The 13,994-nt window shown below is 36.1% G+C and overlaps 1 pseudogene; it reads left to right on the top strand.

The window, feature by feature from the left end:
• The first annotated feature begins 12,590 nt into the window (after positions 1–12,590).
• Positions 12,591–13,772, top strand: LOC120607390 (glycoprotein-N-acetylgalactosamine 3-beta-galactosyltransferase 1-like; annotated as a pseudogene).
• Positions 13,773–13,994: the final 222 nt, after the last annotated feature.

The raw sequence follows: 13,994 nt of genomic DNA on the forward strand, positions 1-13,994 counted from the left end.
ATACAAGCTAACACATAAATTTTAATTTAGAACTTAGGGTAATGACAGTGGGAACATAAGGTTATACCAGATAGTCAGCTTCTGTTCTCATGAAATAGTCTACATAATGGGAAACATGGACAATTTAATAAAGAAAATAATGAATATGAGTGTGTTATAATGAGAGACTTTTCTTAAAATTCTGAGTACACAGAGCAGGATGAGCATGGGTCTCCCAGAGGACAACGTGATGGGTTTGTGCACTGCTGTGTTTAAGAACCAGGAGAACACAGTCTAATACTGAGATTCACTTACGAGGACGACGTCCATGACCAACCGCATGTGAGGAAAGCAGTTTGTTTTCCTATCCCCCGTGATGAATTTGTGTTGATCCTTGCATCTCCATCCCGCACTCTTTCCAGACTCTTACCTGGTGTTTATATTTGCAATTACACACCATCATGGGTCAGAGCATGGATCACAGCCCTCAGAAGGTGGTCCTGTAAAACATGCTGTAAATGAAACCACAGAGCTACAATTTTACAGACCAGTGCGATTGTGACATGCCTCGCTGCTGGGGTTTCTTATAAGGTGCCCTGAAGTTAATTTTCCTGAGCAAATACGGACAAATGACCTTCTCAAATAGAAGACTCCTTCTTGGCCCAAGTGTATTATTTAGCTTAGAATCAGAACTTATTCAAGCAGTATTTCAAAGAAAGATAAATATGTTTCTGGAAAAATCCCTTTAAGAAAGTATTATACCAGAGGGAAAAAATAATGTTAAGAGGTCTTCCCATAAAAGTAAAATATCCCTAAAGTTATTTTAGGAACAGAATTCTGTTTAAACTATTTGAGATGATCTAGCCCTGGACTAGCCCTGTTCCTAGAAAAATATGTGATGATGTAATAGTACCATTTCTTAACGGGCCATCTGATATTTTAATTAGTACATATAATTAATCATTTCATTATCGTCCTATCGTTCTAGAACTAATAGAGAAAAATTGCTCTGTATTTGCAACATAAGGGGACGTTAAGGCTATTAGTCTGAGAAAACAACCTCTCCTACTTCAGAGCAGCATCAAACAGCAGAAGACCTTATGGAGTAATAATTTGCAGTGACCATTAATGGAGATTCTGAGACAAAGGGTGTAGTTATTTTTCCTGCTTACAGTTTTAATTTTACATTTGAAGAAAGTGGAAACAATCCCATGCCAAGTTTTACTTCAGTATAAAAGATAGAATTACAGTTCCTTAAAATCAATGGCTGTCAATCAAAATCTAGACACTGGGTGATCTGATGAATAACTTAAGGCTGATTTGTTAACCGTGCAGAAGTGAAGCTAGCCATGCAGGGAGACACATTGTCAATGGCCAGGAATGTACTATGTTTTTGAAAACCATAGGCGGCAATTTACAGAAAAGATTAGGCCAGTTACTATACACCTGTGACATTTTCTTGATTTAAGATGTCAATCTGGAAAGCTGTAAGCCGACAACTGGAGTTTGGATGAGGCTATATAGTTTATGAAAAACTGCTTTTACCTGAGGATGTCTGCATTTCTGCTCTGGGAAACCTCTGAGTGAACACCTCCTGCTGGCACTAAATGTGTGTATGCAAATGAGCACTGTCGAGAAGGGTGATGCACCTTCCTCAGGAGCCATTAAGCACCTCTGCATCACTCACACTCTGATGCACTTGTCCGTGAGGACGCATGATGATGGGTCTTATTTCTCAGAGCTGATATTATTTCAAAGAAAACGAAATGAATACATTTCATTTACTCCTAAACCATCCGATGGATATAATTACTTTCACCCCACAGCAGAACTCTTGTTTTTTAGTTTGTTTTCAAATAAAATATGCTATGAGCAAAGCAGAAAATCCCCTTTGGATACCACAGTAATAATAATTACTGTGGGCAAGATGCACTAATGAATGATCAAACTTATGGACAAAACATTATGGAGAAACAGGTTATCTGCATAGCCTCAAAGCATCAACACCCAAATATGTACTAATTACTGTATGGGTGTTAACTTGTGTCCACAAATTCTTTGGCATTCCCCCTTTTCACAGGACGTGATACTTCATTTTTCTTCCTTTCAGTATGGACTGGACTTAATAAATTACTTCCAAAAAGAGCATGGAAAGGAAAAATGGTAACTTCACTGCAGAGAACCCTATCAGACAGCACGTAACCAAATGATCCAGATTCATGTCACCAATAATAAGCCATGTTGGTATCATGTTCCCCCTGATATGATGTGATGAGTATGGCACTTTGCTTCTGTAATAGCCTTCCCCAAAATTCATAATCCTAGTCTAATTATGAAAAAACATCGGAAAAAAAAAATAATGATATTCTACAAAATACTTACCCAATATTCTTCAAAAAACTCCATGCCAAGTACATAAATCAAGTTAACACGAAAAATCTGTTACAGATTGAAGATGTGGCTAAGTTGACTAAATGAAACTTGGTGTCTTTGATTGGATCCTTGAACAAAAAATTTTAAAACAGGCATTAGTGGAAAAAATAGTAAAATACACATAAAATCTCTAGCTTAGGTAATAGAATTTTGCCCGTGTTAATTTTTTTAGTTTTAAAAAATATACTAAGGATAAATGAAAATTCTGAACATTAGTAAAAGCTAAGTGACGGTGTATGAGAATCTTCTCTATTTTCTCTGAAACTTTACATTTACTAAAACTATTTCGATACAAGTAAAAATAAAAAAAATTAAAGAAGAAAATGATCGCTGGATGCTGTGCATTGCATTGTGCTCCCTAAAAGACACATTGAAGCCCTAACCCCAGTACCTTAGAACGTGACCTTATTTGTAAATAGAGTCCTCGCAGATGTAATTAGGTAAGATGAAGTCCTACTGAAGTAAGCAGGTCCCTTAATCCAACCTGGCTGGTGTCCTTTTAAGAAGACACACAGACACAGGAGGGAAGAACGCCCTGTGATGACAGAGGCACACATTTAACTGCCGCAGTTGCAAACCAAGGAACATCAGGATTGCCGGCCTCCGCCCGAGGCTGAGGAGAGGAAACTTTCTCCTCTGCCAGTTTCAGAGGGAGCAGAGCTCTGCAGCCTTCAGAGCTGTGAGACTGTTTTCTGCTCCTTGAAGCCACCCAGCCCATGGTGTTTGGTTATGTTAGGAAGCTGATACAATCAAGGACTCCGGTAAATTCTGTCCATGCCTTTTTTATGAGCATGAGCTATTCAGGTCTCTTTTTTTTATTGGTATTAAAGTTAGAAACAAAAATTCTCTTTCCTTAAATTTTAAAAAGAGATACATAAAGGTATATTTCTAGTGAAAATTGCAAACTCCTGAAGGACATGGCTACTCAAAGAGTATTTATGGGACAAAAATTCCATAATTCAAATGCGTCGTGGGGTACAATCTGTGATCATTTCTCTGCGCTTTAGCAAAAAATAAACAACTTATATCTCTAAAGTTATTTTTAGTGCTTGTTTACATTAATTAAACTCTTTAATATTTCCCAGGAAGTTTAAACCTTGTAAGCCAGGATTTTTGTTGTAATTCCTACTCTGAAATTGCATATGCTAATAGTCATCATTTAAAATACAAGTTGATGTTTTGTTTTCCAAATAAGAAACAAGGCAACATGCCTTTTTTCTCTAAATTTTTTATCAAAAAGGAAAAGAAAGAAGACTGTTTAATAAATTACCTTTTTATCTTCGATCTCAATTTTCAAGAGTAAAATGTAAAATGGTAGATTTGATGGCAGAAGTCAAATATTGAAGTGCTTTGTGGATAGAAATGATTATTAGAACATTGTCTTAACTCTAATTAGGATTTTTTCTGATGTCGCGAAAAGACACAATTATTTGTTTAAAACAAATCATCAGAGTTGACATTACACTGTACGGGATGAGTTATATACCCAGATAAATGGACAGACAAAACAAAAATACAAGACGCATATGAACAGGCTCAGGGTATGGAGTCTTTTTACAACACTATTTTGAAGACTGACAAATTCAGCTCTAAATTTTCTCGGCTGTCATTTTTATTTTTCCATGAAGGGCTTTTTATCATGATAGATTTCAGGTTTTATGTTACTGGCATACTCGTGTAACATTGTGTAAAACTCAGCACAATTTTGGAATGGCAATGGGGAATGTCATTTCATTTTTCCAAATAAACTTAATATGATAATATCAAGCATCTACAATGGTAGCTAACAAAGCTTTGATTTTCATTTCTTCAAACCTTTTTAGTTCCTAAAATTTGTGACTGTATTTTAAATTATTAGCAATAAAATGCATTCTAAAATTATTTATACAGATGACTGTGGCTACTAATTGGTTAAATCATATGCTTTTACTGTTTATCCCTTCCTTAAAAATTTAGAGTAACCATCTTGTAAAAAGAAAAAAGCAATTTCAGAAGAGAAATGTTGGCGTATTTAGAGATAGCCTGCACCTCTTCCATGCCTAAATTCTTAACCTTCCAAATCCTGCTTGAGCTTCACTTTTCCGGTGTCGACCTGACGATGGACACTGACGTGGACACTGACGATGCTATGCCTTAGAGCAGGTTGGCTCACTGTCTCTGACCAGCTGCCAGGCCTCTGTGGGCAGATTCCATGTCCTGTTTGCCTTCATAATCGTGGGACATATCAAGTGATTGGCACAGAGAAAATATCAAATGAAGTCAATGACATATTAAAATTATACATCAGTTATACAATATAGTCATATAATTATGGATATGGAAGCATGGAACGCTGAAAGATAAGCACAGTGCCACTCTTAGAATGTGCTGGAAAGGCTGCTTATACTTCACACCAGGGGACTGAGGCTTTTTCATCAGAGGGACTTTCGGGTGATGCTACTTTTCACAACACCTCTTTTCTTAAAAACCAACCATCATATAAATTTCTTAAAATGTAAATTTGGTAGTTTTTTGCATTTTATATATATGTATGTTTGTACACATGTATGTGTATACTGTACAATATATTGTTAGTGTATTTTTTCCTAATGTAGTTTCTGTTAACGATGAACTCTTAGGAAACACTAGTGTCCTCCCAAAATACACTGTGAAATACTAAACCAGAGTTTAAAATGAAAATATCAAACTTCCTTTTGGTTATATCGATATGAATTTTAAAGTGCTTTACTCTTTCTAGTTCTATAGGTTTGAAAATATATTCTGCTAGATTGAAAGGGAGTTTGAATCCCTTCACTTTCTCACCCATCCCCCCACCCTCTTTCCATCTGGTAATCATCAGTTTGCTCTCTGTATCTATGGTGAAGGGCTGCTGTGGGCATTATTTGAAAGATAAAGTTTATTACACAATAAATCTTTGTTATTCTTATTTTAATATTTTAGAAATGAAAAATGAAATCAGTTTTTGGAATACATATTCTTACTCTTCCTGTTCTTCATGTAATTACCTCTTTGACTTTTTTTCTGTGTTTCTGTTACCAAGTTCATTCCTCCCCATTTTGGGAAAATGAACTCAATCGAGACTAGACTTTCTGTCTTGGAAACCTCACATTTTTGCATGGAGGTTCTAAGCATAAAAATACCAAATCTACATCTATAGTCCTGACTTTTCTCTGAAGTTCCATGTTGCTTGCAGTTGGCAAAACAAACTCTTGAATATCTTGTTATTAGTGAAAATTAAGTGACTTGCATTATCTCCAGCTTTGCTGTTTACACTCTGCCTTTGGATGATTTGAGTCAGCTGTGAGTTCTTCGCAGGAACTATTTTTATCTCCAGCCATATGACATGAGCCCATGTGGTAGGTGGTCGGTAAACAGTTGTCAAATAAAGGAGTCAATGAATGATTGAAGAACAAAGAGGATTTTTTTTTTAGATTAAAAAAGGTAACTATAATGGGAAGAGATGGGAAATAAAAGTAATAATTAAAAGTACCATTCATTATTTTTTTCTTTAGCCAAAAAAATAGCTTGTGATTAGGAATGCCAAGTTTTTAATTATTAATTACACAAATATTCTGTAACTAATTAACTTATCTCCAATACCCATTTCTCAACCTGTGACATAGCTATCCCCCAAATATTTTGTATCAGTGTATCATCATGTTTCTTGAGATAATCTGAAGAAATAGAAATATAGCATTTACAGATTTCAGCATCTGAAGTGACACAATACACATGCTCACACAATGTCACAATACACATACTCACACAATGTCACACACAAACACACACAAGAAACTGCATACCCATCTTAGCCATTACGATGCTCTTCTTCCTTGCTGAGTAGTGCTTTCTGGCCTCAAAAGATAAAATATGCAGTAGTAGAGACAAGCATTGGAAATATAAATCTTTCAGAAATTTTGAAGTCATGTCCTTAGCATTTCCAAAGAAAAAATCTCAATCCGAATATGAAATCCTCTCTTTAGGGCTAAATTTAAGCATATGTAAACTGAACATATATAAATACTCAATATAAATTAGATATATGTAAATTTAAGTCTAATTTGAGTATATGTAATTTATAGCTGCCTGTGTGGCAGTGTTTTGGTCGGTGTCCTTCAGTAACTTCATTGACACTGACTGAATCCTTTATCTCTTACAGGACCTTTCTCATACACTTGACTGTACTTCTAAAAGTGTGGTTGACAAGTCCTAAAGAAATAAATTATTTATGCATTTTTCAGTGCACTGCTTTCTCTAAATAAGAAGAAACTATGCCATGGCATAAATTCTACTACGAAGGACTGCGTGAGAGAACTAAGTGTATTAATTTTAAATTCATACAGTATAAAATGCTATCTAAAGTACAGGTGGAGAGGTCACAGAGCAGATCCTTACTGTTACTGGACAGAGGAGACCCAGTGTTCATGTGTGAGGCTGAGTAGATGGTACTCTGTCGTGACAAGTGTGCAACCACACAGTACCTCAAGAAAATGGGTAATTTTTTTAAAATAAAAATAATTCAAATTTACTATTAAAAGTTCAAGAAGTCACAGAATTATAAAGAAAAATTATGTAAAATATGATCCCTCAGGGACAAATACATTTCATCTGTTGATAAAGAAACTAGTAATTATTTGGATGAATCAAAATATATTCACTACGTGACTTATAGCTTTAAAAATATCGAAAGGAATTTTCTTATTCTATTTTGTCTTTTAGCTTCTTTCTGGCTTATTCTCTTTAAATACAGATTATTTCATCAAAAATCGTGCTAAATTCAGATTGACCGAAATTGAGCTTGCTCTAACTAAACATGGATATCCCTCCTATTTACCTTGCCTGATATTTGCGCTGAATTACAAGTCCTGCTATTACCATTTTCCTTAAATAGTTCATAAGGAAATTGGTTCTAGACAGAAAGGTATGTTAGCAAACAGAAGTGGAGGCATACACTTTCTGTGATATGATATAATACATTCGCAATTCGCGCACTACTATCTGCCATGTACAAATTATTAAGCAAGAGCAGATCATTTTAGGAATCTTTCCAAGTCATAATTTGAATAACATTCTTCTACATTCTAGAGATAAAGAATGGAACATTGATAACAATCACAGAGGTTCAGCTGCAGGACGTCAGAACAGAATCACTTGAGATAACCTGATCCAGTGCCCATTCTGCTTTCCAACCTTTACTTTTATTTAAGAAAACTTAAAAGCTTTAAGTTTTATTCATTTAAGAAAGATGAATCCGCTTGACTAAGCACATCTATTAGAGTCGGTCCTGAAATTTGAACCTATGACTAAGTCCCACTATTTACAATCTCCACAGAACTCCAACATTGCTTAAAGAAGTCTTGGTTTGGTAGAAATAGAAGAATATATTGGTCATCTAGTAAGTTACCACACAAAACCTTACCCACAGAGGTAAGGCCTCTCTAGTCTAAGGCCGATTCTCTATGGCAGATCCCCTAGGAAGCTGTTCGTATCCAAGCCTTCAATACAATTAAGTTTTTAGAAAACAGAGACTATGTTACACTACAAGTCATGTCAGCTGAAGCAGCAGGGTTAGACCCAGACCCCAACTGTGCCAGTGGACAGGCTGGTGTTGCCGCATTCATAGAGCTTAAGAGCCCCATTGCCTAATGGCTGGGGTTCCCTCCTAGGGTCTAATATGTTGGCCTCGTTAGATCCCCATGTATTGTCCAGAGACCAGCGGACATAGAGGATCCTGTAAACCTGTTCCACCAATAAGGCCCATTGCCCTATTGGGTCACTCGCCTTTATAGTTGACACCCACCTATGGGAACTTTCTCATTCAATACTCCAAACATTCCTTATATAGACCCTTATCTATGGAGAAAGAACTGTTCCTGTCATTAAAGGTATAAAGTCACTAGCTCTCTTCTTGTTCTAATGGAATAGTCATAGTGACGTAAAAGAGCAGTTTGTTTTGACATTGTGCTGGAAGTCCTCCAGTGGCCCTTTTGGGCCCACTCTCTACATTTCTCCACCCATAAGCATCCACCCCAAATCTTAGGAACACAAAAGAGCTCACTTGTTCCTAGGCTTCAGGTTAGATTTGGCCAATGGGGAGTTGGCAATAAATCACAGGGAAGAAAGAGTGAAGAGAGAGGATGTATCCTCCTGCCTAGCTTCCATGAGGTTACCGCCCACTGGCCAAGTGTCCCCCAGAGGTCACTGCTCCTTTCAGCTGACCTTCACTGAAGCTCTCTCCCTTGTTCTGTACTGCCCAAGGCAACATGTTGGCTACTATTCCATATTCCTGCACTAACCCGTTTTGTTCCCTACACCCGCTATCCACCTCGGTAATGATATTCTTTGTCAATGAAATGGTTTCAAGATATTCTAATTTCAGTGTGCCATCTTTTTCTTCTTGGGACCTTGAGTGACACAAATGCCAAACTTTTATATCATTATCTTTATCAGGGAATACGGAGTTTTAAGATAGGACATAAAAATGTTTTCTTGTTTGGAAAATGGGTCGTTCAACCACTAGAGCCTTCTTAATGGCATTGCCAAACAAGCATCTGTCTATTTCTCTGACTCTCTCTCAGTTACTAGACTTGCGGGTTTATGGCTCATAGGGCCTTCGAGAGAGTAAGCGAATCATAGTCAGAACTTTGGGAAGAGTATCTCTGAAGTAGCAATGTTGGTCATTACTAAAAGCAAAATAATGGCTACATACTGATTTTAAATATTGACTTTGCTTTTTTTTCTGAATGATTTTATGATTTTTTAAATTTTTATTTAAAATAGTTTCCAAAAAAATCAATGTGAATTTTAAACATCTTCATTCTTCATTGTTCAGAGTATCCAGCCTATTGGGACATCTACTCTGTACTTCCATTTTGGGGCCATAAGACCAATTTTGTGAGGCAGATCATCTTTAACTGAGATTTTAAATGTGAAATTATACCAAAACAGTTTTCGAAAATCACATTTCTCATCTAATCTAAAATCATTTTATATAGGCCCAAGTTAACATTATACTGTCTTAAGATGTTATTGTTCTCTAAAGCTTTTCCTTGTTTTATAATTAATTCTTGAAAATTATTACTTTAGAATGAATGGAAAGATCCTTTAGGATGAATCATCTTACCTGTTAGATAAAACTAACCACAACATGGATAAAATAGTGGAGCCACGGATCAATAGTAAGATAAATAAATAAAATATAGTTTATATTTTAAAATACATATATTATTATAACATCTTACTAATCTCAATGTTTTGTTTCCTGGTAAATAGTTTCTAGGAAAAGCCTTTTTAATTGTCATCTACTGCTCAACATATATTTATTATTTATAAAGTGCTTGGCACTGTGCTCGACCCAGGGCTATGAAGAGGAACAAAATACTGTCCTGTCCTCTTGAAATACTGTGAGTCTAAATGGGGAAGAGAAGTGTGGGAAGCTATCAGTGGTGTTTCTAGGAGCCATAGGAGCAGCATTCTGGAGCTTGATCTTCCTGGGGAGATGAGATAGAGCACACTCACAGAAGATGCAGTAGTTGACCTGTCCTGGAGGTGAAATTAATCTTGAGAATGCAGGAGACACTAACGAATTATTCTTCATAGAAAGCTGTATCCACAGAGCTATTAATAGCTGCAATTGCCTAAAATTCAAAGAGTCATTTTTCTCATCCTGTAGGGAAAGTAGTTGTAGAAATTGTTCGCTGACATCTTTTTTGGTCGTATGTCTCTTAGACAGTTTAATTTCTGCAGCCCAGCTTAATTTAGAGGTATAAATAAAATAGAGCTTAGAAGATGATTTTCGTAGACTTAAAACAACTCTCTTCATAATATATGAGATACCTATTTACATTGAAAACTGTAAAACAGTGCACAGAATATAGGATTTTGTATTTGTCTTATTGTGCCTTGGCCTCACTTTTTCTCATTCTCTTCCAAAATTGCCAACGAAAGCATTTAAATATGAAAGAAAAAGCAATTCTAGAAGATAATATGCTTAAATATTAGAAATCTTTGCTGAGTATATGGTACTTGCTGTAGACCTAGAACTGAAAGTGAAAGTCCCTGTCTGGACAGACGTGCCCCTGTCCCCAGTGTACACCATACTGAAGGCGAATTTATATATTTCTAATACTTATAGTTTAAAGTTATAGTACTATGTCTATCTTTTCAACATACTTAGATTTTATTGATATTTTTGGAAATTTATAACATTTTTTTAAATTCTCACTTTTTATGAACCTGCAGTTTATTTCATAGCCCTGTTAATCATTAATTTCTATTCAAGGCATGAGAAGTTGTAAATACAGCAATACACACAATGGAAGCAATGGATGTGCTCACAGAAAGCAGCGTAGAAGCCCAAAAGCAAGATCAACAAAAATAACGACATTCAAAAACTTCTTGAAAAGGATAATATTTCAATCATGAAATTAAAAACCCAAAGTGGACCATGATCAAACACAGCAAACGACTGTTAACACGAAGAGACATAAGTGCGTAAGAATGCAGTGTGTCTCCTGGCAGGGTCTGCGTGGGTGACGGGCCCACACCCTGCAGGCAGTACACTCAAGTGTTTCACTCACTCGCTTGCTGTGAAACTTATTCTTAAAAACTTCTTTAAGATAATGAGCTTTAAACTTCATATTTTGTCAAATCTAGCATTCAAAACGAATGCAGAAAAAAATTGAAATATGTAATAGCGATTGCATCCACATCTCAGTGGTGTTGTTTCTTAGAATGGATGGTAATACATTCTACCTTAGAGCTCAGTGTCTGCAAAGTCACTAAAGTGTCATCTCCCGTAATTCTGTAGGGAAAGCTTTTAAAATAATCTAAAAAGGCAAGACTAGCCCCATTTGTTTTCTGAAATTCTTGGAACATGCTATCAAATAAAAAGACTTTAAATGAAGTTTTTCTGATGGTTTTGTTTTTGTTTTTAAACACATATTTAAGTAATTACTATGTGTCAGTCACTGTGCCAGGTTTTGGGGGTTAAGAAGTATAGCTAGTTTTATTGTTGTTGTTGTTGTTGTTGTTGGCTTTGTTGTAGAGTTTGTTTTGTTTTTAAGGAAATATTTGAGACCTCCAAATCCTTCAAAACGGTATTCTTAAACAACCAGAAGGATATTCTGCTATCTACCTGTCTTTCTGTCTATTTGAATATAATCTACCATTCCAAAGTTACTAGACAGTCATGTTTCTGATTTTTAGGGCTCTTTGTAAAGTTAAGCAAATCAGAGGTTCACTTCTTAAAGTCAGAGGAAAGGACAATTACAGAGCGATTATTTTTGGTTATGGCTGAAAACTAACTAATGGCTACACATTGATTTTAAATATCAATTCGCCTTTTATTTTGAATAGTTTTTGTCTTTTTTTCCCCCTAAAATAGTTCCTGGGAAATTAATATGTATTTCGAAGGCCATTATTATTCCACATTATTCACACCATATCTAGCACACTGCTAGATACAGAAGAAGTGTTTAATAACTGCTGGCTGTTTAATTTGTTTGCATAATTAATTCATTATACAGTTGTCTATGATCAGTTCTATAGCTGTATATGTAGGCAGGCCATTCTTATTTTTATTACCTCTGAAAAATGTCACCTTTCTCGCATTTTCTCATTAGATGAATTAAAATGACACCCAGAAAGGGACTTTATGGCAAATACGACTTACAGGAAAAGTCTTTAACTTTTATCACCCTTCTTCTACCCGCATTATCAACTCAATTCACACATTTAAATAACTGAAAACTTAGAAATGATTTTCAGAGATGTAATTTTTAAAAAATCAGCTTAGGAGATAATACGCTTCAACACAAAAATGTCCTTATTAAGCCTATAATAGCTTTTTCTGAATGTAAAACTGAAAAGGAAAGTTAATTTACATATTTCTAATGTTTATTAAAAGTCATACTATCCGTTCTTAACAGACTTGTCTGTGTTTCTTAAGTTGGTTTTTTTGGAAATCTATTTCATTTTTTAAATTCTCATTTATGATCTGAGCCCTTATTACATTTAATAACCCTAAAAATTGCCATCAGCAACTTTGATTCAACAGATGATAAACTTGACAGTTTTTACAGCTGTTACGAGCACAAATGTAATGGAAATAAGGTACATGCTCATGTAAAGTAACACAATCCCACATACTTGTGTGGACACACAAACAGTTCTTTAAAATGCTGGAAAGCAGAGCACACTGGGCAGAGCCCGCTGGGCTGTCTGCACCACCACAGCCACCAAGACCACAGCTTGCAGTGACTGCAGCTGCCCAAAGAGGAGCAGGAGGGAACCCCACTAATGTCGGAAATACACTTTAGGAAATGACCTCAAATTCTTGGCTGCAATGTTGAACCCTACTCTCTAGATCAGCAGTCAGATTTTTTTTTTATTTTAATGTTCTCAGCTATTTAGTGTTGGAAGAACAAGATTACCTCTAATACATCCAGCCTAATATTCTTAATAAATATCCTTATACAAGGCATTTAGATGATATTGGACAGAATTATCTAGAAGGGTGGATGAAGTTGAAAGTAGATACTAGTCATCACACATACGAGAGCACCAATGTTACTGAAACCCCCTACATGAAGGTGAAAGTTCTTTGGTGGGTTATTATGACAGGACTTCAAAATCTAGGACAAATGACCAAATTCATCAGAGCTACATGGACCCAGCCTTATACTACAGCCTTATTTATGAGCTCAGAAGAAAGTAAAGACTTCCCTGCAGTGAGATTAAACACTAAAAAGGCAGAGACCAATTATACTGGAAAACAATTAAAGCCTTTTAGCATATGCATGACTATTATCTAGAGAATATGCTGATTGGTTTATGAAAGCAGATGCGGATGCATATGTCATCCTAGACAACTTGAGATGGCGGCTTGAAGTGTTACGTAAAGCAGGACTACGCGAATGGAGGAGCAGGACATGTACTGAGCGAAGAAGCCTTGAGATTTGTTGATGTAATTAAAACATTGCACCTCTGAAGGCAGCTCTGGGGAGATGCATGGAAATCCTAGACGCAAAACCAGATTCCAGAGATCTACTGGAAAAGAAACTTTTCATCCTCCTTTGCCAAAATACCATTCACTCCAAGGTTCTCTACCCAGAACCCTTTGGTGGTGGAAATGTAACCATTATCCTCCCCTAGAGGGTCCCACTCGCCCTTCCAATTTTGCAATTTCCTTTCACGATGCCAGTGCTACAGTTATGTTTGAGTTAGAATACCTCTGCTGTCGTCTCCATTAATATGGTTATTTACACAGATGTCAAGCTGCCTTACCTGAGAATCTGTTAAAGAGAATAAGCAAAACAAATAAAAATAAAGATCGAGACGCAAACTTAAGAAATCCTTGAAATGTGAAAGCCGTACGAGAATGGCTTGGACAGGTTACGGCAGTGGAGTAGAATAAAGTCGAAGTGGCTGAAGTATATTTAGAAGATAGGATTGTTGAGGTCTCGTGGGACACTGGATGTGAGCAGTGAGGAGTAAGAGAGTGAGGGATCCTAACTGGCCTCTGTGCCTCCAGTCACTGTCTACTCTCACGCAGCATCATACATGTATTACCAGTTAGTAAT

This window comes from Pteropus medius, unplaced genomic scaffold (genome assembly GCF_902729225.1).
Source record: "Pteropus medius unplaced genomic scaffold, Ma_sr-lr_union100, whole genome shotgun sequence".
Lineage (NCBI taxonomy): Eukaryota > Metazoa > Chordata > Mammalia > Chiroptera > Pteropodidae > Pteropus > Pteropus medius.